Here is a 22,609-nt window from a genome sequence, read left to right on the forward strand (position 1 = left end):
AAGTTGGTTTTCTAAATTTGAGACCCTCTTCTGTTTTGTAATCCAGTTCCTGTGTAGCCAAGTTTACATTCCGTGTATTAGTGATATCTTATGATGTTTCTTTTTCTGTGTGACTTATTTCAGTTAGAATCATCATACCTGAATCCACTCATTATGCTGCTACGGGCCTGATGACATAGATTTCATTGCTGAGTGATATTGCATTGTACGTAAGTACCACAACTTCTTTATCCATTTTTCACTTTCTGCGATATTGAACTTGTACCGTAAATGAGGTTCTTGTAAACAGAGCCGTCCCAAACTTTGGGGTGGCTGTGTCTTTTTGATTTTAATTTCCCTAAGCTATAGGACCATAAGTGGAAGTGCCCTAGACTCTGTTGCTTTGTTTTTCAGATGTTTCAGGAAACACCATACACTTCTCCCCAGTGGATGTTGGCAATTTACATCCCGCCCATCAGCATAACAAGGCTCCCAGTTCTCCATGGCCTGTCCTGCCTTTCTGGATTTTACACTTTTTTCAAATGACCCTTTTGACCGGGGGGAAGTGAGTCTTCATTGTAGTGCAGATTTCCTTTGCAAGCTTGCTTGGTTGGCCAAAAAGGGCGTATGCGTTTTTTCCTGAATATATTCAGGAAAAAATGCATACGCCCTTTTTGGCCAAGTGCATCATTGTCGACGTTCTCTTTCTTTTCCTATGGTTTAAATGCAATTCCAGTGTACCTCCTGAATTCGGTTGCCTGCAATTCTGCCCCGCTTTCAAGTCCTCTTGGCAGCCTTACTTTAGTATGTTTTTGGACGATAGCTGTCATTTATAACTCTGCAGGTTTGTGAATTACAGTGCCCCTGACCTCCTTTCTTCAACTCGCTTTCTTGTGAGCTGGCCGCAACACCGCAGGATTGCTTCAGGCCCTAATCTTGTTCCGGCACAGCACGCTGAGCCTTTGGTTAATTCTTCTTCCTGGTGGGAAATGAGAGTTAAATTTGCCCGTCCAGACACCTCCAGCTTGTCTCTCATTGGTTCTCCCTATTCCTGTTCATCTTCCGCAGAAATTGCAAACTAGGTACAACAGGAGGTTAAAGGCACTGACTCTCCAAGTCGGGAGAGTGTTAGTAAAGCGTCTGGAATGTTGCACCCGAGTACCAGGGGACGAGAACTGAGACATATTGGAACACGTCTCCCGATCACATGGTTGATCATACTCTGGGTTCCACATGCATGTTTTAGCTGGAGGAAGACTCCCTTAAACCTGGAGAGTTGAGACCCGTGGAATGGGTTCCATGCAATATGACTTCAAAGGGTCTTCATTTGCTAACCGAACCTCTCCAATCCTATCACTGCTGCATTTATGCCCCTGTACACACGCTTGATTCTCTTTCAGAGACATAGCAATCCATAGGTTTAAAGATACTTACTAGTCAGGTACATTCTTAGGCGTTTAATATGGGGTGTTGAGTCCATTTCGTTGAGCAAGGAGTAGCTCTTGTCTATTCCATATTTGACTTAAGGAACTTTCTCTGTGCTCATTTCAATCTCTGGTTTTATGCAGCACGCCAACTCTCCTTTCCCCTTAAGCAAGCATAAGATGGTTTTCTAAATTTGAGACCCTCTTCTGTTTTGTAATCCAGTTCCTGTGTAGCCAAGTTTACATTCCGTGTATTAGTGATATCTTATGATGTTTCTTTTTCTGTGTGACATATTTCAGTTAGAATCATCATAACTGAATCCACTCATTATGCTGCCACGGGCCTGATGACATAGATTTCATTGCTGAGTGTTATTGCATTGTATGTAAGTACCACAACTTCTTTATCCATTTTTCACTTTCTGCGATATTGAACTTGTACCGTAAACGAGGTTCTTGTAAACAGAGCCGTCCCAAACTTTGGGGTGGCTGTGTCTTTTTGATTTTAATTTCCCTAAGCTATAGGACCATAAGTGGAAGTGCCCTAGGCTCTGTTGCTTTGTTTTTTAGATGTTTCAGGAAACACCATACACTTCTCCCTAGTGGCTGTTGGCAATTTACATCCCGCCCATCAGCATAAAAAGGCTCCCAGTTCTCCATGGCCTGTCCTGCCTTTCTGGATTTTACACTTTTTTCAGATGGCCCCTTTTGACCGGGGGGATGTGAGACTTCATTGTAGTGCAGATTTCCTTTGCATGCTTGCTTGGTTTGCCAAAAGGGGCGTATGTGTTTTTTCCTGAATATATTCAGGAAGAAACGCATACGCCCTTTTTGGCCAAGTGCATCATTGTGGACATTCTGCGTCTTTTCCTATGCTTTAAATGCAATTCCTGTCTACCTCCTGAAATAGGTTTCCTGCAATTCTGCCTCACTTTCAAGTTCTCTTGGCAGCCTTACTTCAGTATATTTTTGGACGATAGCTGTCATTTATAACTCTGCAAGTTTGTGAATTACAGTGCCCCTGAGCTCCTTTCTTCAACTCGCTTTCTTGTGAGCTGGCCGCAACACCGCAGGATTGCTTCAGGCCCTAATCTGGTTCCTGCACGGAACACTGAGCCTTTGGTTAATTCCTCTTCCTGGTGGGAAATGAGAGTTAAATTTGCCCGTCCAGACACCTCCAGTTAGTCTCTCATTGGTTCTCCCTATTCCTGTTCATCTTCTGCAGAAATTGCAAACTGGACCAAACAGGAGGTTAAAGGCACTGACTCTCCAAGTCGGGAGAGTGTTAGTAAAGCCTCTGGAATGTTGCACCCGAGTAGCAGGGGACGAGAACTGAGACATATTGGAACACGTCTCCCGATCACATGGTTGATCATACTCTGGGGTCCACATGCATGTTTTAGCTGGAGGAAGACTCCCTTAAACCTGGAGAGTTGAGACCCGTGGAATGGTACCATGCAATATGACTTCAAAGGGTCTTCATTTCCTCACCGAACCTCTCCAATCCTGTCACTGCTGCGTTTATGCCCCTGTACACACGCTTGATTCTCTTTCAGAGACATAGCAATCCATAGGTTTTAAGATAGTTACTAGTCAGGTACATTCTTAGGCGTTTAATATGGGGTGTTGAGTCCATTTCGTTGAGCAAGGAGTAGCTCTTGTCTATTCCATATTTGGCTTAAGGAACTTTCTCTGTGCTCATTTCAATCTCTGGTTTTATGCAGCACGCCAACTCTCCTTTCAACTTAAGCAAGCATAAGATGGTTTTCTAAATTTGAGACCCTGTTCTGTTTTGTAATCCACCTCCTGAGTAGCCAAGTTTACATTCTGTGTATTAGTGATATCTTATGATGTTTCTTTTTCTGTGTGACTTATTTCAGTTAGAATCATCATACCTGAATCCACTCATTATGCTGCTACGGGCCTGATGACATAGATTTCATTGCTGAGTGATATTGCATTGTACGTAAGTACCACAACTTCTTTATCCATTTTTCTCTTTCTGCGATATTGAACTTGTACCGTAAACGAGGTTCTTGTAAACAGAGCCGTCCCAAACTTTGGGGTGGCTGTGTCTTTTTGATTTTAATTTCCCTAAGCTATAGGACCATAAGTGGAAGTGCCCTAGGCTCTGTTGCTTTGTTTTTTAGATGTTTCAGGAAACACCATACACTTCTCCCGAGTGGCTGTTGGCAATTTACATCCCGCCCATCAGCATAACAAGGCTCCCAGTTCTCCATAGCCTGTCCTGCCTTTCTGGATTTTACACTTTTTTCAGATGGCCCTTTTGACCGGGGGGAAGTGAGACTTCATTGTAGTGCAGATTTCCTTTGCAAGCTTGCTGGTTGGCCAAAAATGGCGTATGTATTTTTTACTGAATATATTCAGGAAAAAACGCATACGCCCTTTTTGGCCAAGTGCATCATTGTCCACGTTCTGCCTCTTTTCCTATGCTTTAAATGCAATTCCAGTCTACCTCCTGAAATTGGTTTCCTGCAATTCTGCCCCGTTTTCAAGTCCTCTTTGCCGCCTTACTTCAGTATATTTTTGGACGATAGCTGTCATTTATAAGTCTGCAGGTTTGTCAATTACAGTGCCCCTGAGCTCCTTTCTTCAACTCCTTTTCTTGTGAGCTGGCCGCAACACCGCACGATTGCTTCAGGCCTTAATCTGGTTCCGGAACGGCACGCTGAGCCTTTGGTCAATTCCTCTTCCTGGTGGGAAATGAGAGTTAAATTTGCCCGTCCACACACCTCCAGCTAGTCTCTCATTGGTTCTCCCTATTCCTGTTCATCTTCCGCAGAAATTGCAAACTGGGCCAAACAGGAGGTTAAAGGCACTGACTCTCCAAGTCGGGAGAGTGTTAGTAAAGCATCTGGAATGTTGCACCCGAGTACCAGGGGACGAAAAATGAGACATAGTTGAACACGTCTCCCGATCACACGGTTGATCATACTCTGGGTTCCACATGCATGTTTTAGCTGAAGGAAGAATCCCTTAAACCTGGAGAGTTGAGACCCGTGGGATGGGTACCATGCAATATGACTTCAAAGGGTCTTCATTTGCATACCGAACCTCCCCAATCCTATCACTGCTGCGTTTATGCCCCTGTACACACGCTTGATTCTCTTTCAGAGACATAGCAATCCATAGGTTTTAAGATATTTACTAGTCAGGTACATTCTTAGGCGTTTAATATGGGGTGTTGAGTCCATTTCGTTGAGCAAGGAGTAGCTCTTGTCTATTACATATTTGGTTTAAGGAACTTTATCTGTGCTCATTTCAATCTCTGGTTTTATGCAGCACCCCAACTCACCTTTCCCCTTAAGCCAGCATAAGTTGGTTTTCTAAATTTGAGACACTCTTATGTTTTGTAATCCAGTTCCTGTGTAGCCAAGTTTACATTCCGTGTATTAGTGATATCTTATGATGTTTCTTTTTCTGTGTGACTTATTTCAGTTAGAATCATCATACCTAAATCCACTCATTATGCTGCTACTGGCCTGATGACATAGATTTCATTGCTGAGTGATATTGCATTGTACATAAGTACCACAACTTTTTTATCCATTTTTTGCTTTCTGCGATATTGAAGTTGTACCGTTAACGAGGTTCTTATAAACAGAGCCGTCCCAAACTTTGGGGTGGCTGTGTCTTTTTGCTTTTAATTTCCCTAAGCTATAGGACCATAAGTGGAAGTGCCCTAGGCTCTGTTGCTTTGTTTTTTAGATGTTTCAGGAAACACCATACACTTCTCCCGAGTCGCTGTTGGCAATTTACATCCCGCCCATCAGCATAACAAGGCTCCCAGTTCTCCATGGCCTGTCCTGCCTTTCTGGATTTTACACTTTTTTCAGATGGCCCTTTTGACCGGGGGGAAGTGAGACTTCATTGTAGTGCAGATTTCCTTTGCAAGCTTGCTTGGTTGGCCAAAAAGGGCGTATGCGTTTTTTCCTGAATATATTCAGGAAAAAACGCATACGCCCTTTTTGGCCAAGTGCATCATTGTCGACGTTCTGCCTCTTTTCCTATGCTTTAAATGCAATTCCAGTCTACCTCCTGAAATCGGTTTCCTGCAATTCTGCCCCAATTTCAAGTCCTCTTGGCAGCCTTACTTCAGTATATTTTTGGACGATAGCTGTCATTTATAACTCTGCAGGTTTGTGAATTACAGTGCCCCTGAGCTCCTTTCTTCAACTCGCTTTCTTGTGAGCTGGCCGCAACACCGCAGGATTGCTTCAGTCCCTAATCTGGTTCTGGAACGACACGCTGAGCCTTTGGTTAATTCCTCTTCCTGGTGGGAAATGAGAGTTAAATTTTCCCGTCCAGACACCTCCAGCTAGTCTCTCATTGGTCCTCCCTATTCCTGTTCATCTTCTGCAGAAATTGCAAACTGGGCCAAACAGGAGGTTCAAGGCACTAACTCACCAAGTCGGGAGAGTGTTAGTAAAGCGTCTGGAATGTTGCACCCGAGTACCAGGGGACGAAAACGGAGACATAGTAGAACAAGTCTCCCGATCACATGGTTGATTATACTCTGGGTTCCACATGCATGTTTTAGCTGAAGGAAGAATCCCTTAAACCTGGAGAGTTGAGACCCGTGGAATGGGTACCATGCAATATGACTTCAAACGGTCTTCGTTTGCTCACTGAACCTCTCCAATCCTATCACTGCTGCGTTTATGCCCCTGTACACACGCTGGATTCTCTTTCAGAGACATAGCAATACATAGGTTTTAAGATACTTACTAGTCAGGTACATTATTAGTCGTTAAATATGGGGTGTTGAGTCCATCTCGTTGAGGAAGGAGTAGCTCTTGTATATTACATATTAGGCTTAAGGAAATTTATCTGTGCTCATTTCAATCTCTGGTTTTATGCAGCACCCCAACTCACCTTTCCCCTTAAGCAAGCATAAGTTGGTTTTCTGAATTTGAGACCCTGTTCTGTTTTGTAATCCAGTTCCTGTGTAGCCAAGTTTACATTCTGTGTATTAGTGACATCTTATGATGTTTCTTTTTCTGTGTGACTTATTTCAGTTAGAATCATCATACCTGAATCCACTCATTATGCTGCTACGGGACTGATGACATAGATTTCATTCCTGAGTGATATTGCATTGTACGTAAGTACCACAACTTCTTTATCCATTTTTCATTTTCTGCGATATTGAACTTGTACCGTAAACGAGGTTCTTGTAAACAGAGCCGTCCCAAATTTTGGGGTGGCTGTGTCTTTTTGACTTTAATTTCCCTAAGCTATAGGACCATAATTGGAAGTGCCCTAGGCTCTGTTGCTGTGTTTTTTAGATGTTTCAGGAAACACCATACACTTCTCCAGAGTGGCTGTTGGCAATTTACATCCTGCCCATCAGCATAACAAGGCTCCCAGTTCTCCATGGCCTGTCCTGCCTTTCTGGATTTTACACTTTCTTCAGATGGCCCTTTTGACCCGGGGGAAGTGAGACTTCATTGTAGTGCAGATTTCCTTTGAAAAATTGCTTGGTTGACCAAAAAGGGCGTATGCGTGTTTTCCTGAATATATTCAGGAAAAATCCCATACGCCCTTTTTGGCCAAGTGCATCATTGTCCACGTTCTGCCTCTTTTCCTATGCTTTAAATGCAATTCCAGTCTACCTCCTGAAATCGGTTTCCTGCAATTCTGCCCCGCTTTCAAGTCCTCTTGGCAGCCTTACTTCAGTATATTTTTGGACGATAGCTGTCTTTTATAACTCTGCAGGTTTGTGAATTTCAGTGCCCCAGAGCTCCTTTCTTCAACTCGCTTTCTTGTGAGCTGGCCGCAACACCGCAGGATTGCTTCAGGCCCTAATCTTGTTCCGGCACGGCACGCTGAGCCTTTGGTTAATTCCTCTTCCTGGTGGGAAATGAGAGTTAAATTTGCCCATCCAGACACCTCCAGCTAGTCTCTCATTGGTTCTCCCTATTCCTGGAAATATTCCGCAGAAATTGCAAACTGGCCAAACAGGAGGTTAAAGGCACTGACTCTCCAAGTCGGGAGAGTGTTAGTAAAGCGTCTGGAATGTTGCACCCGAGTACCAAGGGACAAAAACTGAGACATATTGGAACAGGTCTCCCGATCACACGGTTGATCATACTCTGGGTTCCACATGCATGTTTTAGCTGAAGGAAGAATCCCTTAAACCTGGAGAGTTGAGACCCGTGGAATGGGTACCATGCAATATGACTTCAAAGGGTCTTCATTTGCTCACCGAACCTCTCCAATCCTATCACTGCTGCATTTATGCCCCTGTACACAGGCTGGATTCTCTTTCAGAGACATAGCAATCCATAGGTTTTAAGATACTTACTAGTCGGGTACATTCTTAGGCGTTTAATATAGGGTGTTGAGTCCATTTCGTTGAGCAAGGAGTAGCTCTTGTCTATTCCATATTTGGCTTAAGGAACTTTATCTGTGCTCATTTCAATCTCTGGTTTTATGCAGCACCCCAACTCACCTTTCCCCTTAAGCAAGCATAAGTTGGTTTTCTAAATTTGAGACCCTGTTTTGTTTTGTAATTCAGTTCTTGTGTAGCCAAGTTTACATTCCGTGTATTAGTGATATCTTATGATGTTTCTTTTTCTGTGTGACTTATTTCAGTTAGAATCATCATACCTGAATCCACTCATTATGCTGCTACGGGCCTGATGACATAGATTTCATTGCTGAGTGATATTGCATTGTACGTAAGTACCACAACATCTTTATCCATTTTCCACTTTCTGCGATATTGAACTTGTACTGTAAAGGAGGTTCTTGTAATCTGAGCCATCCCAAACTTTGGGGTGGCTGTGTCTTTTTGATTTTAATTTCCCTAAGCTATAGGACCATAAGTGGAAGTGCCCTAGGCTCTGTTGCTTTGTTTTTTAGATGTTTCAGGAAACACCATACACTTCTCCCGAGTGGCTGTTGGCAATTTACATCCCACCCATCAGCATAACAAGGCTCCCAGTTCTCCATGGCCTGTTCTGCCTTTCTGGATTTTACACTTTTTTCAGATGGCCCTTTTGACCGGGGGGAAGTGAGACTTCATTGTAGTGCAGATTTCCTTTGCAAGCTTGCTTGGTTGAACAAAAAGGGCGTATGCGTGTTTTCCTGAATATATTCAGGAAAAACCGCATACGCCCTTTTTGGCCAAGTGCATCATTGTCGACGTTCTGCCTCTTTTCCTATACTTTCAATGCAATTCCAGTCTACCTCCTGAAATCGGTTTCCTGCAATTCTGCCCCGCTTTCAAGTCCTCTTGGCAGCCTTACTTCAGTATATTTTTGGACGATAGCTGTCATTTATAACTCTGCAGGTTTGTGAATTACAGTGCCCCTGAGCTCCTTTCTTCAACTCGCTTTCTTGTGAGCTGGCCGCAACACCGCAGGATTGCTTCAGGCCCTAATCTGGTTCCGGCAAGGCACGCTGAGCCTTTGGTTAATTCCTCTTCCTGGTGGGAAATGAGAGTTAAATTTGCCCATCCAGACACCTCCAGCTAGTCTCTCATTGGTTCTCCCTATTCCTGGAAATATTCCGCAGTAATTGCAAACTGGGCCAAACAGGAGGTTAAAGGCACTGACGCTCCAATTCGGGAGAGTGTTAGTAAAGCATCTGGAATGTTGCACCCGAGTACCAGGGGACGAAAAATGAGACATATATGAACACGTCTCCCGATCACACGGTTGATCATACTCTGGGTTCCACATGCATGTTTTAGCTGAAGGAAGAATCCCTTAAACCTGGAGAGTTGAGACCCGTGGAATGGGTACCATGCAATATGACTTCAAAGGGTCTTCATTTGCTCACCGAACCTCTCCAATCCTATCAGTGCTGCGTTTATGCCCCTGTACACAGGCTGGATTCTCTTTCGGAGACATAGCAATCCATAAGTTTTAAGAAACTTACTAGTCAGGTACATTCTTAGGCGTTTAATATGGCGTGTTGAGTCCATTTCGTTGAGCAAGGAGTAGCTCTTGTCTATTCCATATTTGGCTTAAGGAACTTTATCTTTGCTCATTTCAGTCTCTGGTTTTATGCAGCACCCCAACTCACCTTTCCCCTTAAGCAAGCATGTTGGTTTTCTAAATTTGAGACCCTGTTCTGTTTTGTAATCCAGTTCCTGTGTAGCCAAGTTTACATTCCGTGTATTAGTGATATCTTATGATGTGTCTTTTTCTGTGTGACTTAGTTAGAATGTTCATTCCTGAGTCCACTCATTATGCTGCTACGGGCCTGATGACATAGATTTCATTGCTGAGTGATATTGCATTGTACGTAAGTACCACAACTTCTTTATCCATTTTTCACTTTCTGCGATATTGAACTTGTACCGTAAACGAGGTTCTTGTATACAGAGTCATCCTAAACTTTGGGGTGGCTGTGTCTTTTTGATTTTAATTTCCCTAAGCTATAGGACCATAAGTGGAAGTGCCCTAGGCTCTGTTGCTTTGTTTTTTAGATGTTTCAGGAAACACCATACACTTCTCCCCAGTGCCTGTTGGCAATTTACATCCCGACCATCAGCATAACAAGGCTCCCAGTTCTCCATGGCCTGTCCTGCCTTTCTGGATTGTACACTTTTTTCAGATGGCCCTTTTGACCGGGGGGGAAGTGAGACTTCATTGTAGTGCAGATTTCCTTTGCAAGCTTGCTTGGTTGGCCAAAAAGGGCGTATGCGTTTTTTCCTGAATATATTCAGGAAAAAACGCATACGCCCTTTTTGGCCAAGTGCATCATTGTCCACGTTCTGCCTCTTTTCCTATGCTTTAAATGCAATTCCAGTCTACCTTCTGAAATCGGTTTCCTGCAATTCTGCCCCACTTTCAAGTCCTCTTGGAAGCCTTACTTCAGTATATTTTTGGACGATAGCTGTCATTTATAACTCTGCAGGTTTGTGAATTACAGTGCCCCTGAGCTCCTTTCTTCAACTCGCTTTCTTGTGAGCTGGCCGCAACACCGCAGGATTGCTTCAGGCCCTAATCTGGTTGCGGCACGGCACACTGAGGCTTTGGTTAATTCCTCTTCCTGGTGGGAAATGAGAGTTAAATTTGCCCGTCCAGACACCTCCAGCTAGTCTCTCATTGGTTCTCCCTATTCCTGTTCATCTTCCGCAGAAATTGCAAACTGGGCCAAACAGGAGGTTAAAGGCACTGACTCTCCAAGTCAGGAGAGTGTTAGTTAAGCGTCTGGAATGTTGCACCCGATTACCAGGGGACGAAAACTGAGATATATTTGAACACGTCTCCCGATCACACGGTTGATCATACTCTGGGTTCCACATGCATGTTTTAGCTGAAGGAAGAATCCCTTAAACCTGGAGAGTTGAGACCCGTGGAATGGATACCATGCAATATGACTTCAAAGGGTCTTCATTTGCTCACTGAACCTCTCCAATCCTATCACTACAGCGTTTATGCCCCTGTACACACACTTGATTCTCTTTCGGAGACATAGCAATCCATAGGTTTTAAGATACTTACTAGTCAGGTACATTTTTAGGCGTTTAATATGGGGTGTTGAGTCCATTTCGTTGAGCAAGGAGTAGCTCTTGTCTATTCCATATTTGGCTTAAGGAACTTTATCTGTGCTCATTTCAGTCTCTGGTTTTATACAGCACCCCAACTCACCTTTCCCCTTAAGCAAGCATAAGTTGGTTTTCTACATTTGAGACCCTCTTCTGTTTTGTAATCCAGTTCCTGTGTAGCCAAGTTTACATTCCGTGTATTAGTGATGTCTTATGATATTTCTATTTCTGTGTGACTTATTTTAGTTAGAATCATCTTACCTGAATCCACTCATTATGCTGCTACGGGCCTGATGACATAGATTTCATTGCTGAGTGATATTGCATTGTACGTAAGTACCACAACTTCTTTAACCATTTTTCACTCTCTGCGATATTGACCTTGTACCATAAACGAGGTTCTTGTAAACAGAGCCGTCGCAAACTTTGGGGTGGCTGTGTCTTTTTGATTTTAATTTCCCTAAGCTATAGGACTATAAGTGGAAGTGCCCTAGGCTCTGTTGCTTTGTTTTTTAGATGTTTCAGGAAACACCATACACTTCTCCCGAGTGGCTGTTGGCAATTTACATCCCGCCCATCAGCATAACAAGGCTCCCAGTTCTCCATGGCCTGTCCTGCCTTTCTGGATTTTACACTTTCTTCAGATGGCCCTTTTGACCCAGGGGAAGTGAGACTTCATTGTCGTGCAGATTTCCTTTGCAAAATTGCTTGGTTGACCAAAAAGGGCGTATGCGTGTTTTCCTGAATATATTCAGGAAAAATCAAATACGCCCTTTTTGGCCAAGTGCATCATTGTCCACGTTCTGCCTCTTTTCCTATGCTTTAAATGCAATTCCAGTCTACCTCCTGAAATCGGTTTCCTGCAATTCTGCCCCGCTTTCAAGTCCTCTTGGCAGCCTTACTTCAGTATATTTTTGGACGATAGCTGTCATTTATAACTCTGCAGGTTTGTGAATTACAGTGCCCCTGAGCTCCTTTCTTCAACTCGCTTTCTTGTGAGCTGGCCGCAACACCGCAGGATTGCTTCAGGCCCTAATCTGGTTCCGGCAAGGCACGCTGAGCCTTTGGTTAATTCCTCTTCCTGGTGGGAAATGAGAGTTAAATTTGCCCATCCAGACACCTCCAGCTAGTCTCTCATTGGTTCTCCCTATTCCTGGAAATATTCCGCAGAAATTACAAACTGGCCAAACAGGAGGTTAATGGCACTGACTCTCCAAGTCGGGAGAGTGTTAGTAAAGTGTCTGGAATGTTGCACCCGAGTACCAGGGGACGAAAACCGAGACATATTAGAACACGTCTCCCGATCACATGGTTGATCATACTCTGGGTTCCACATGCATGTTTTAGCTGAAGGAAGAATCCCTTAAACCTGGAGATTTGAGACCCGTGGAATGGGTACCATGCAATATGACTTCAAAGGGTCTTCGTTTGCTCACTGAAACTCTCCAATCCTATCACTGCTGCGTTTAAGCCCCTGTACACACGCTGGATTCTCTTTCAGAGACATAGCAATCCATAGGTTTTAAGATACTTACTAGTCAGGTACATTATTAGGCGTTAAATATGGGGTGTTGAGTCCATCTCGTTGAGTAAGGAGTAGCTCTTTTATATTACATATTAGGCTTAAGGAACTTTAACTGTGCTCATTTCAATCTCTGCTTTTATGCAGCACCCCAACTCACCTTTCCCCTTAAGCAAGCATAAGTTGGTTTTCTGAATTTAAGACGCTGTTCTGTTTTGTAATCCAGTTCCTGTGTAGCCAAGTTTACATTCCGTGTATTAGTGACATCTTATGATGTTTCTTTTTCTGTGTGACTTATTTCAGTTAGAGTCATCATACCTGAATCCACTCATTATGCTGCTACGGGCCTGATGACATAGATTTCATTCCTGAGTGATATTGCATTTACGTAAGTACCACAACTTCTTTATCCATTTTTCGCTTTCTGCGATATTGAACTTGTACCATAAACGAGGTTCTTGTAAACAGAGCCGTCCCAAACTTTGGGGTGGCTGTGTCGTTTTGATTTTAATTTCCCTAACCTATAGGACCATAAGTGGAAGTGCCCTAGGCTCTGTTGCTTTGTTTTTTAGATGTTTCAGGAAACACCATACACTTCTCCCGAGTGGCTGTTGGCAATTTACATCCCGCCCGTCAGCATAACAAGGCTCCTAATTCAACATGGCCTGTCCTGCCTTTCTGGATTTTACACTTTTTTCACATGGCACTTTTTGACCCGGGGAAGGGAGACTTCATTGTTGTGCAGATTTCCTTTGCAAGCTTGCTTGGTTGGCCAAAAAGGGCGTATGCGTTTTTTCCTGAATATATTCAGGAAAAAACGCATATGCCCTTTTTGGGCAAGTGCATCATTGTCCACGTTCTGCCTCTTTTCTTATGCTTTAAATGCAATTCCAGTCTACCTCCTGAAATCGGTTTCTTGCAATTCTGCCCCGCTTTCAAGTCCTCTTGGCAGCCTTACTTCAGTATATTTTTGGATGATAGCTGTCATTTATAACTCTGCAGGTTTGTGAATTACAGTGCCCCTGAGCTCCTTTCTTCAACTTGCTTTCTTGTGAGCTGGTCGCAACACCGCAGGATTGCTTCAGGCCCTAATCTGGTTCCGTCCCGGCACGCTGAGCCTTTGGTTAATTCCTCTTCCTGGTGGGAAATGAGAGTTAAATTTGCCGGTCCAGACACCTCTAGCTAGTCTCTCATTGGTTCTCCCTATTCCTGTTCATCTTCCGCAGAAATTGCAAACTGGGCCAAACAGGAGGTTAAAGGCACTGACTCTCCAAGTCGGGAGAGTGTTAGTAAAGGGTCTGGAATGTTACACCCGAGTACCAGGGGAGAAAAACTGAGACATATTTGAACACGTCTCCCGATCACACGGTTGTTCATACTCTGGGTTCCACATGCATGTTTTAGCTGAAGGAAGAATCCCTTAAACCTGGAGAGTTGAGACCCGTGGAATGGGTACCATGCAATATGACTTCAAAGTGTCTTCATTTGCTCACCGAACCTCTCCAATCCTATAACAGCTGCGTTTATGCCCCTGGACACACGCTTGATTCTCTTTCGGAGACATAGCAATCCATAGGTTTTAAGATACTTACTAGTCAGGTACATTCTTAGGCGTTTAATATGGGGTGTTGAGTCCATCTTGTTGAGCAAGGAGTAGCTCTTGTCTATTCCATATTTGGCTCAAGGAACTTTATCTGTGCTCATTTCAATCTCTGGTTTTATGCAGCACCCCAACTCACCTTTCCCCTTAAGCAAGCATAAGTTGGTTTTCTAAATTTGAGACCCTGTTCTGTTTTGTAATTCAGTTCCTGTGTAGCCAACTTTACATTCCGTGTATGAGTGACAACTTATGATGTTTCTTTTTCTGTGTGACTTATTTCAGTTAGAATCATCATACCTGAATCCACTCATTATGCTGCTACGGGCCTGATGACATAGATTTCATTGCTGAGTGATATTGCATTGCACGTAAGTACCACAACTTCTTTATCCATTTTTCACTTTCTGCGATATTGAACTTGTTCTGTAAACGAGGTTCTTGTAAACAGAGCCGTCCCAAACTTTGGGGTTGCTGTGTCTTTTTGATTTTAATTTCCCTAAGCTATAGGACCATAAGTGGAAGTGCCCTAGGCTCTGTTGCTTTGTTTTTTAGATGTTTCAGGAAACACCATACACTTCTCCCGAGTGGCTGTTGGCAATTTACATCCCGCCCATCAGCATAACAAGGCTCCCAGTTCTCCATGGCCTGTCCTGCCTTTCTGGATTTTACACTTTTTTCAGATGGCCTTTTTGACCTGGGGGAAGTGAGACTTCATTGTAGTGCAGACTTCCTTTGCAAGCTTGCTTGGTTGGCCAAAAAGGGCATATGCGTTTTTTCCTGAATATATTCAGGAAAAAACGCATACGCACTTTTTGGCCAAGTGCATCACTGTCGACGCTCTGCCTCTTTTGCTATGCTTTCAATGCAATTCCAGTCTACCTCCTGAAAGCGGTTTCCTGCAATTCTGCCCCGCTTTCAAGTCCTCTTGGCAGCCTTACTTCAGTATATTTTTGGACGATAGCTGTCATTTATAACTCTGCAGGTTTGTGAATTACAGTGCCCCTGAGCTCCTTTCTTCAACTCGCTTTCTTGTGAGCTGGCTGCAACACCGCAGGATTGCTTCAGGCCCTAATCTGGTTCCGGCACGGCATGCTGAGCCTTTGGTTAATTCCTCTTCCTAGTGGGAAATGAGAGTTAAATTTGCCCGTCCAGACACCTCCAGCTAGTCTCTCATTTTTTCTCCCTATTCCTGTTCATCTTCCGCAGAAATTGCAAACTGGGCCAAACAGGAGGTTAAAGGCACTGACTCTCCAAGTCGGGAGAGTGTTAGTAAAGCGTCTGGAATGTTGCACCCAAGTACCAGGGGACGAGAACTGAGACATATTTGAACAGGTCTCGCAATCACATGGTTTATCATACTCTGGGTTCTACATGCATGTTTTAGCTGAAGAAAGAATCCCTTAAACCAGGAGAGTTGAGACCCGTGGAATGGGTACCATGCAATATGACTTCAAAGGGTCTTCATTTGCTCCCCGAACCTCTCCAATCCTATCACTGCTGCGTTTATGCCCCTGTACACACGTTTGATTCTCTTTCGGAGACATAGCAATCCATAGGTTTTAAGATTCTTACTAATCAGGAACATACTTAGGGTTTAATATGGGGTGTTGAGTCCATTTCGTTGAGCAAGGAGTAGCTCTTGTCTATTACATATTTGGCTTAAGGAACTTTATCTGTGCTCATTTCAATCTCGTTTTATGCAGCACCCCAACTCATCTTTCCCCTTAAGCAAGCATAAGTTGGTTTTCTACATTTGAGACCCTGTTCTGTTTTGTAATTCAGTTCCTGTGTAGCCAAGTTTACATTCCGTGTATTAGTGATATCTTATTATGTTTCTTTTTCTGTGTGACTTATTTCTGTTAGAATCATCATACCTGAATCCACTCATTATGCTGCTACGGGCCTGATGACATAGATGTCATTGCTGAGTGATATTGCATTGTACATATGTACCACAACTTCTTTATCCATTTTTGGCTTTCTGCGATATTGAACTTGTACCGTAAACGAGGTTCTTGTAAACAGAGCCGTCCCAAACTTTGGGGTGGCTGTGTCTTTTTGATTTTAATTTCCCTAAGCTATAGGACCTTAAGTGGAAGTGCCCTAGGTTCTGTTGCTTTGTTTTTTAGATGTTGCAGGAAACACCATACACTTTTCCAGAGTGGCTGTTGGCAATTTACATCCCGCCCATCAGCATAACAAGGCTCCCAGTTCTCCATGGCCTGTCCTGCCTTTCTGGATTTTATACTTTTTTCAGATGGCCCTTTTGACTGGGGGAAGTGAGACTTCATTGTAGTGCAGATTTCCTTTGCAAGCTTGCTTGGTTGGCCAAAAAGGGCGTATGCGTTTTTTCCTGTATATATTCAGGAAAAAACGCATACGCCCTTTTTGGCCAAGTGCATCATTGTGGACGTTCTGCCTCTTTTCCTATGCTTTAAATGCAATTCCAGTCTACCTCCTGAAATCGGTTTCCTGCAATTCTGCCCCGCTTTCAAGTCCTCTTGGCGGCCTTACTTCAGCATATTTTTGGAGGATAGCTGTCATTTATAACTCTGCAGGTTTGTGAATTACAGTGCCCCTGAGCTCCTTTCTTCAACTCGCTTTCTTGTGAGCTGGCCGCAACACCGCAGGATTGCTTCAGGCACTTATCTGGTTCTGGCACGGCATGCTGAGCCTTTGGTTAACTCCTCTTCCTGGTGGGAAATGAGAGTTAAATTTGCCCGTCCAGACACCTCCAGCTAGTCTCTCATTGGTTCTCCCTATACCTGTTCATCTTCCGCAAAAACTGCAAACTGGGCCAAACAGGAGGTTAAAGGCACTGACTCTCCAAGTCGGGAGAGTGTTAGTAAAGCATCTGGAATGTTGCACCCGAGTACCACGGGACGAAAACTGAGACATATTTGAACACGTCTCCCGATCACACGGTTGATCAAACTCTGGGTTCCACATGCATGTTTTAGCTGAAGGAAGAATCCCTTAAACCTGGAGAGTTGAGACCCGTGGAATGGGTACCATGCAATATGACTTCAAAGGGTCTTCATTTGCTCACCGAATCTCTCCAATACTATCACTGCTGCGTTTATGCCCCTGTACACACGCCTGATTCTCTTTCGGAGACATAGCAATCCATAGGTTTTAAGATTCTTACTAATCAGGAACATACTTAGGGTTTAATATGGGGTGTTGAGTCCATTTCGTTTAGCAAGGAGTAGCTCTTGTCTATTACATATTTGGCTTAAGGAATTTTATCTGTGCTCATTTCAATCTCTGGTTTTATGCAGCACCCCGACTCACCTTTCCCCTTAAGCAAGCATAAGTTGGTTTTCTAAATTTGAGACCCTGTTCTGTTTTGTAATTCAGTTCCTGTGTAGCCAAGTTTACATTCCATGTATTAGTGATATCTTATGATGTTTCTTTTTCTGTGTGACTTATTTCAGTTAGAATCATCATACCTGAATCCATTCTTTATGCTGCTACGGGCCTGATGACATAGATATCATTGCTGAGTCATATTTCATTGTACGTAAGTACCACAACTTGTTTATCCATTTTTCACTTTCTACGATATTGAACTTTACCGTAAATGAGGTTCTTGTAAACAGAGCCATCCCAAACTTTGGGGTGGCTGTGTCTTTTTGATTTTAATTTCCCTAAGCTATAGGACCATAAGTGGAAGTGCCCTAGACTCTGTTGCTTTGTTTTTTAGATGTTTCAGGAAACACCATACACTTCTCCAGAGTGGCTGTTGGCAATTTACATCCTGCCCATCAGCATAACAAGGCTCCCAGTTCTCCATGGCCTGTCCTGCCTTTCTGGATTTTACACTTTTTTCAGATGGCCCTTTTGACCGGGGGAAAGTGAGACTTCATTGTAGTGCAGATTTCCTTTGCAAGCTTGCTTGGTTGGCCAAAACGTGCATATGCGTTCTTTCCTGAATATATTCAGGAAAAAACGCATACGCCCTTTTTGGCCAAGTGCATCATTGTGGACGTTCTGCCTCTTTTCCTATGCTTTCAATGCAATTCCAGTCTAACTCCTGAAATTGGTTTCCTGCAATTCTGCCCCGCTTTCAAGTCCTCTTGGCAGCCTTACTTCAGTATATTTTGGATGATAGCTGTCATTTATAACTCTGCAGGTTTTTGAATTACAGTGCCCCTGAGCTCCTTTCTTCAACTCGCTTTCTTGTGAGCTGGCCGCAACACCGCAGGATTGCTTCAGGCCCTAATGTGGTTCCGGCACAGCACGCTGAGCCTTTGGTTAATTCCTCTTCCTGGTGGGAAATGAGAGTTAAATTTCCCCGTCCAGACACCTCCAGCTAGTCTCGCATTGGTTCTCCCTATTCCTGTTTATCTTCCGCAGAAATTGCAAACTGGGCCAAACAGGAGGTTAAAGGCACTGACTCTCCAAGTCGGGAGAGTGTTAGTAAAGCGTCTGGAATGTTACACCCGCGTACCAGGGGATGAGAACGGAGACATATTTGAACACGTCTCCCAATCACATGGTTGATCATACTCTGGGTTCCACATGCATGTTTTAGCTGAAGGAAGAATCCCTTAAACCTGGAGAGTTGAGACCCGTGGAATGAGAACCATGCAATATGACTTCAAAGGGTCTTCATTTCCTCACCGAACCTCTCCAATCCTATCACTGCTGCGTTTATGCCCCTGTACACACGCTTGATTCTCTTTCGGAGACATAGCAATCCATAGGTTTTAAGATACTTACTAGTCAGGTACATACTTAGGTGTTTAATATGGGGTGTTGAGACCATTTCGTTGAGCAAGGGGTAGCTCTTGTCTATTCCATATTTGGCTTAAGGAACTTTATCTGTGCTCATTTCAATCTCTGGTTTTATGCAGCACCCCAACTCACCTTTCCCCTTAAGCAAGCATATGTTGGTTTTCTAAATTTGAGACCCTGTTCTGTTTTATAATTCAGTTCCAGTGTAGCCAAGTTTACATTCCGTGTATTAGTGATATCTTATTATGTTTCTTTTTCTGTGTGACTTATTTCAGTTAGAATCATCATACCTGAATCCACTCATTATGCTGCTACCAGCCTGATGACATAGATTTCATTGCTGAGTGATATTGCATTGCACGTAAGTACCACAACTTCTTTATCCATTTTTCACTTTCTGCGATATTGAACTTGTACCGTAAACGAGGTTCTTGTAAACAGAGCCGTCCCAAACTTTGGGGTGGCTGTGTCTTTTTGATTTTAATTTCCCTAAGCTATAGGACCATAAGTGGAAGTGCCCTAGGCTCAGTTGCTTTGTTTTTTAGATGTTTCAGGAAACACAATACACTTCTCCTGAGTGGCTGTTGGCAACTTACATCCCGCCCATCAGCATTACAAGGCTCCCAGTTCTCCATGGCCTGTCCTGCCTTTCTGGATTTTACACTTTTTTCAGATGGCCCTTTTGACCGGGGGGAAGTGAGACTTCATTGTAGTGCAGATTTCCTTTGCAAGCTTGCTTGGTTGGCCAAAAAGGGCGTATGCGTTTTTTCCTGAATATATTCAGGAAAAAACGCATACGCCCTTTTTTGCCAAGTGCATCATTGTGGACGTTCTGCCTCTTTTCCTATGCTTTCAATGCAATTCCAGTCTACCTCCTGAAATTGGTTTCCTGCAATTCTGCCCCGATTTCAAGTCCTCTTGGCAGCCTTAATTCAGTATATTTTTGGACGATAGGTGTCATTTATAACTCTGCAGGTTTGTGAATTACAGTGCCCCTGAGCTCCTTTCTTCAACTCGCTTTCTTGTGAGCTGGCCGCAACATCGCAGGTTTGCTTCAGGCCCTAATCTGGTTCCGGCATGTCATGCTGAGGCTTTGGTTAATTCCTCTTCCTGGTGGGAAATGAGAGTTAAATTTGCCCGTCCAGACACCTGCAGCTAGTCTCTCATTGGTTCCCCCTATTCCTGTTCATCTTCCGCAGAAATTGCAAACTGGGCCAAACAGGAGGTTAAAGGCACTGACTCTCCAAGTCGGGAGAGTGTTAGTAAAGCATCTGGAATATTGCACCCGAGTACCAGGGGACGAGAACTGAGACATATTTGAACACGTCTCCCAATCACACGGTTGATCATACTCTGGGTTCCACATGCATGTTTTAGCTGAAGGAAGAATCCCTTAAACCAGGAGAGTTGAGACCCGTGGAATGGGTACCATGCAATATGACTTCAAAGGGTCTTCATTTGCTCACCGAACCTCTCCAATCCTATCACTGCTGCGTTTATGCCCCTGTACACACGCTTGATTCTCTTTCAGAGCCATAGTAATCCATAGGTTTTAAGATTCTTACTAGTCAGGTACATTCTTAGGCGTTTAATATGGGGTGTTGAGTCCATTTTGTTGAGCAAGGAGTAGCTCTTGTCTATTCCATATTTGGCTCAAGGAACTTTATCTGTGCTCATTTCAATCTCTGGTTTTATGCAGCACCCCAACTCACCTTTCCCCTTAAGCAAGCATAAGTTGGTTTTCTTAATTTGAGACCCTGTTCTGGTTTGTAATTCAGTTCCTGTGTAGCCAAGTTTACATTCCGTGTATTAGTGATGTCTTATGATATTTCTATTTCTGTGTGACTTATTTTAGTTAGAATCATCTTACCTGAATCCACTCATTATGCTGCTACGGGCCTGATGACATAGATTTCATTGCTGAGTGATATTGCATTGTACGTAAGTACCACAACTTCTTTAACCATTTTTCACTCTCTGCGATATTGACCTTGTACCATAAACGAGGTTCTTGTAAACAGAGCCGTCGCAAACTTTGGGGTGGCTGTGTCTTTTTGATTTTAATTTCCCTAAGCTATAGGACTATAAGTGGAAGTGCCCTAGGCTCTGTTGCTTTGTTTTTTAGATGTTTCAGGAAACACCATACACTTCTCCCGAGTGGCTGTTGGCAATTTACATCCCGCCCATCAGCATAACAAGGCTCCCAGTTCTCCATGGCCTGTCCTGCCTTTCTGGATTTTACACTTTCTTCAGATGGCCCTTTTGACCCAGGGGAAGTGAGACTTCATTGTCGTGCAGATTTCCTTTGCAAAATTGCTTGGTTGACCAAAAAGGGCGTATGCGTGTTTTCCTGAATATATTCAGGAAAAATCAAATACGCCCTTTTTGGCCAAGTGCATCATTGTCCACGTTCTGCCTCTTTTCCTATGCTTTAAATGCAATTCCAGTCTACCTCCTGAAATCGGTTTCCTGCAATTCTGCCCCGCTTTCAAGTCCTCTTGGCAGCCTTACTTCAGTATATTTTTGGACGATAGCTGTCATTTATAACTCTGCAGGTTTGTGAATTACAGTGCCCCTGAGCTCCTTTCTTCAACTCGCTTTCTTGTGAGCTGGCCGCAACACCGCAGGATTGCTTCAGGCCCTAATCTGGTTCCGGCAAGGCACGCTGAGCCTTTGGTTAATTCCTCTTCCTGGTGGGAAATGAGAGTTAAATTTGCCCATCCAGACACCTCCAGCTAGTCTCTCATTGGTTCTCCCTATTCCTGGAAATATTCCGCAGAAATTACAAACTGGCCAAACAGGAGGTTAAAGGCACTGACTCTCCAAGTCGGGAGAGTGTTAGTAAAGTGTCTGGAATGTTGCACCCGAGTACCAGGGGACGAAAACCGAGACATATTAGAACACGTCTCCCGATCACATGGTTGATCATACTCTGGGTTCCACATGCATGTTTTAGCTGAAGGAAGAATCCCTTAAACCTGGAGATTTGAGACCCGTGGAATGGGTACCATGCAATATGACTTCAAAGGGTCTTCGTTTGCTCACTGAAACTCTCCAATCCTATCACTGCTGCGTTTAAGCCCCTGTACACACGCTGGATTCTCTTTCAGAGACATAGCAATCCATAGGTTTTAAGATACTTACTAGTCAGGTACATTATTAGGCGTTAAATATGGGGTGTTGAGTCCATCTCGTTGAGTAAGGAGTAGCTCTTTTATATTACATATTAGGCTTAAGGAACTTTAACTGTGCTCATTTCAATCTCTGCTTTTATGCAGCACCCCAACTCACCTTTCCCCTTAAGCAAGCATAAGTTGGTTTTCTGAATTTAAGACGCTGTTCTGTTTTGTAATCCAGTTCCTGTGTAGCCAAGTTTACATTCCGTGTATTAGTGACATCTTATGATGTTTCTTTTTCTGTGTGACTTATTTCAGTTAGAGTCATCATACCTGAATCCACTCATTATGCTGCTACGGGCCTGATGACATAGATTTCATTCCTGAGTGATATTGCATTTACGTAAGTACCACAACTTCTTTATCCATTTTTCGCTTTCTGCGATATTGAACTTGTACCATAAACGAGGTTCTTGTAAACAGAGCCGTCCCAAACTTTGGGGTGGCTGTGTCGTTTTGATTTTAATTTCCCTAACCTATAGGACCATAAGTGGAAGTGCCCTAGGCTCTGTTGCTTTGTTTTTTAGATGTTTCAGGAAACACCATACACTTCTCCCGAGTGGCTGTTGGCAATTTACATCCCGCCCGTCAGCATAACAAGGCTCCTAATTCAACATGGCCTGTCCTGCCTTTCTGGATTTT

Source organism: Orcinus orca, chromosome 6, assembly GCF_937001465.1.
Source record: "Orcinus orca chromosome 6, mOrcOrc1.1, whole genome shotgun sequence".
Taxonomy (NCBI): Eukaryota; Metazoa; Chordata; class Mammalia; order Artiodactyla; family Delphinidae; genus Orcinus; species Orcinus orca.